Consider the following 4,771-nt stretch of genomic DNA (forward strand, 5'->3'; position numbering starts at 1 on the left):
AGAAGAGGGCAATTACAGCACATGAATTAAAAAAGTGCAAACATGGAGCTGCTACTGTTTAAAATCTGATCATCAGCAGTAAATTAGACTTCGTGTATCCCTGTGCACCAGTCTAATTGCTACAATACTCTATGGGGTCTCCTGATCAGAAAGCATCCCCACACAAGATAATGAGGCTGAGCAGGATCCTGTTACTGACCATTTTTTTTCTTGTGCTGAGTATCCTGTCTCATTAATTTTTTTTCATGTTGACAATAATAATTTCTTGTAATCAGGGACATCTGAAATTAGTTGTTAATAAATCTAGGTCAGGCAGCTTAGTCCTCATTTGGAGACACTTGCCTAAATAATACTTTCCCATCTAGAAATCTGCTGCTCCCTGCAGCCCTGTGGCCTCAGCACTCCACAAAGGCTTTCAGCTTTGTTCATGTCTTCAGCCATTTAGGTGCATCCTCCACATTTGAATTTGTTCCCATAGAGCAGCACTTGCAGTAGCTGAGGGAAGAATAAACAAATCTAGCAGCATGCAAAAACTGAAACTTCTTCAAGTTCTAAAGTTACCAAAAATGGAGTACTGGATTGAAAATCTTCAGATCATCACCCTGTGTGCACTGCACTCCTATGAACACACAGTGGCTGCAGTGAAACTGCAGTGGGAAAAACAAACCATATCCCAGGCAGTCCTAGGTGAATGTAAAAAACATTTGGCTTTCCTTGCACTACAAGAATGATACTAGAGAAATAGGCTTTTGCTTCCCAAAGAATTAGTTCAATAATGACATATCTTAAATCATATAGTAAAGCAGATAATACTTATTTTTCACAGGTCTTTTGACATAACTTAAATGAACAAATCCTCTGAAAATTTGCTGCGATATGTATTCATGGAAAGATTAAACAGATTTGCTGGATTATTCATCAAACTGTTGTGTCTATTTAACACCTGATTTCACTCAGGAAAAAAAGAAAGGAAAATGTATCTGACATTGCTAAAAGCTGGCATCAAAATATTGAACTTGATAAATTAATACCAGGACTAGAGAGGCAGGACACCCTTGCCCTCTGCAGAAGACACTGCAGCCATTCTGTAGGCTAAGAGCAGCACAACAGCAAGAACAAGAAAATGCACTGATCAGGCCATGGGAAGACAGCAACGTTAGGTAGCACATTTCAAAACACTGTTCCCACTGAGTCCCCAGATTTTAAAGTAGGGTGATTCAGGGTAGGATCAACTAATGCATTTGTATCTGGCCCTTTGGACTCACATTGCTCCTGCTCCCAGGATCCGTGATGGCGAGTAGAGGATGCTGGGGAAGCCTATGGAATGACAGCCTGCCTGGAGGAGAGTGAGCAGCTTCTAGCCCTGCACCTTTACCACTGAAATAAGATGAGGCTCTAAATCCTGTGTATTATTTGGTTGTATTTGGAAAATAAATGTAACTAAATGTAAATGCTGCGTGGTAAATGCCTGACTTGTGGACAGACATATCTTTTTGCTTTTCAGGATAATGGCAATGGAGCAACAGCTCTGGAATCTCCATCCATCCCCGTACAGATCAGAATGGTTGGAAACATTGTGAAATTTTTCTCCCAGGGTTATGACTTTAATACACAAGATGAGTACTCTTCTAGACAAAGCAGAAGCATTTCTATTCATAAAGCAGCAGCACTTTCCATGATGACTGGCAAGGTTATTTTGTTTTGCTGTTTGTTTGCTTACATATTTTCCTTTCTTGAAAGAGAACAAGCATTTGTTCAACTGGCATTGCATTAATGAGCTGCTAATTCTAGCCATGCTGTTGTTCGTGTGCCAGTAATTCACATAATGGTGTTTTTCTATCTTGAGGGAATGTGGGTCTTACACAGATGGGAAAAGATCATCTGACTCAATACATATATATACACACATGTATGTTTTTAATGCTTCGAATACTATCCCTATTGTTGTTGTTTTTTTAAAAAAAATCCTTTATTCATAGGGAAAAACTAGTTTTCCATGTGTTTCCCATGTGTTCCCATGGATTTATCAAATCAGTCTAAAAACTAAAACAAATCTAATTTTTTTCTGAGACTAGAAAGCCATTAAAAGCATCTTAAAATTGCAGTGACAGGGGAAGGGTAAATTGTGTGCTTCAAAACATATATATCTTCAAACCAATTTAATACTCAAAGGACTTGAGATAGAAGGAGGAGGAGCTTTCCTTCAATGGCTTACTTTACATAGAATTTCTACATAGATGGAGATGAAAATCACTGTCTAGAGGCAGGAAGTTGCACAGAAAGCATTACCAACATGCATTTACATGCAAATTAACTATTATGGCATAGCCTTAGAGTACTATACTGGGTTTAAAACCTAATTAGACTGTCAATATAATAGACAGAGTCTAAAAATCTTTTCTTTTGCTCCATTCTTGAGCTTGATTTTGCTCAAGCATCACCTTCCAGAGCCTCCTTCCTGTTTACAACTACTTTGACCCTTTTCCTTGTGAAGATGCTCCAAAATTATTTTTTCAAATTAGCTCCTTCATACAGCATCATATCCAATTATCTTGTAGTTGAAAATACAACACTGCATTATCTGTGACCCAAAACTGAAGATTATGTTTCAGAATAAAATCCCAATGTAATCAGATTTGTCATGTAAGATAGAAACCCACAATTCACTGATAAGGATAAGAAAGTACAATGAATTGACTTCAGTTCACCTTGGCATGGAGAGACTGGTCAGATCCCAGAGATTACTTAGCACTGCTAAATGCTTCTATATACTTGCTTTTCCTGCAAATTGTATGTGACAGGAATAGTCTTGGGGAGCTATTACATAAGAAGAGCTATTTAAAGTTTATTTATTTTAGTGTAATTCTGACATTTCTAAATTTTAAAAAAAAATAAAAAAATAAAAAATAAATACAAACATATTACTTCTTGTTCTTGTGGTGCTGAAGAAGCTCACAGAATTTCCGGTATAAAAATCATATTCTCACTTCATAGCTCTGTGTTTCACATCAGAAAATTATCTCAGAAACCTCAGAACACTATATTACAATGCCTCCCATTAACAATTCCTCTGTGCATCACACACTGCATCTGCAGAATCTGCTGGTGAAGTCTCATCTCACTACCCTAACACTCAGAAACCTTGTTCTTGTAGTCATATAGATTTAGTTAGAAAAAAGTGATTGCTTTAAGAAAGACAATGCAAGCTGCATACCTAATTCAAGTCTACACTAGTGTATTACCAAAACAATGGAGCAGGAGTCCTTGTCAAAACAAATGCAAGTTTTTGTGGCCCATCCAATTGAACCACAGTATTTTAAACACCAACGTTTCTGATGGCAGAATACAATTTAACTTCACAGAAACTGGTGTTCAAATATTAATAGTAAACCTTCTTTTTCTGTACAGATCACAGTGCGAAGGGACCCAGCTGGGTTAATGGGGTGCCACTGGCTTTCACTCCGTGCATTAAGAAGCACCATGTGAGGTTCACACACTAAGTGCAAGTAGGACAGCCATCCCAGCAGAGCCTTCCAGCTGCTCTGCCCTGACACAAATGACCATGTGATGGCTTTCCACCATGTGATGGAGCCATGTTGGACCGAAGAGGCACCTCAGTGCAGATTCATGTCACTCCTCAGGGGAAAGTGGGCCAGCAGGAAAAGAATCTCAGATTTTCTGCAACACCTCTGGTAAATTTGTAGTTTTAGAGGCAGAGGCTTAGAAATAGGGGAGACAAAAAAAAAAAAGTGGAAGCATCACCTTAAAGGCAAGTCCTCTCCAAGAACTATGCAGGTTTTTGCAGTTCAGTCACTGTTAATGAATTATAAGTAAGAAATGTTAAAATCCATTTACTTGGCAGTATTCAGCTTGTAAGAGAGTTTATTATATTATAATAATAATAATAATAATATATATTTATATGATTATTATATTTTTATTATTTATATTCATATGTTTATATAATATATATTATTATATATTAAAAAAATTTTGCTGTGAGAGTGACAGAGCATTGGAACAGGCTGCCCAGGGAGGTTGTGGAGTCTCCTTCACTGGAGACATTCAAAACCTACCCGGATGTGTTCCTGTATGATGTACTCTAGGTGACCCTGCTCTGGCAGGGAGGTTGGACTAGATGATCTTTCGAGGTCCCTTCCAACCCCTAGGATTCTATGATTCTATGATTCTGGAGAATGCTGTGCACAAAGATGTCATTTTCATGGAAAACAACTGTTCCATAACATTATATGGCAATCAACCCCTAGTCTAAATATGCACATACATCTCACAAGATAGAAAATGTTCCACCATCTCCTATATGAAATCAGTACTGACTTCCTTTCTTTTGCCAATTCATTCCTGATTTTCTATAGAAAGTACATCATCTGCAATGTTTGTTCAGAACAAATATCATAAATACTGCTTAGTAGCTTCCATATGAGATACTGTAAAAAGAATCCCTTTGCTTCCTCGCAGAAACCAAGATAAAGAAATGTATTACTATGTAGCATGTATTATGCAATATTTTGGATAGAAGAAATCAGGAGTACCACAAGCATCCTGATATAAACCTTGGTAGTTCCCACATGACAAGCTGTTTTGAGAAAACATCTATATTATCTTGGATTAATGCAAATTAATTTCTAGAGTTATTCTAGTTCAGGTGATAAAAATAAAATCCTCACAAGCAGAAGTGACAGATTTCAGTTATTAGGTGATAAAAGCTGCCTAACTAATCTAATACTTCTATAATTCCCAGGGACACCTC

The 4,771-nt window shown here is 37.4% G+C and overlaps 1 protein-coding gene across 1 annotated transcript in view; it reads right to left on the minus strand.

The window, feature by feature from the left end:
• The window catches only part of GRIN2A (glutamate receptor, ionotropic, N-methyl D-aspartate 2A), a 151,071-nt gene that overhangs the window by 63,537 nt on the left and 82,763 nt on the right, over positions 1–4,771 (minus strand). The window lies entirely within an intron of this gene.

This window comes from Chaetura pelagica, unplaced genomic scaffold (assembly GCF_000747805.2).
Source record: "Chaetura pelagica isolate M959 unplaced genomic scaffold, ChaPel_1.0 scaffold138, whole genome shotgun sequence".
In the NCBI taxonomy this organism is placed as follows: Eukaryota; Metazoa; Chordata; class Aves; order Apodiformes; family Apodidae; genus Chaetura; species Chaetura pelagica.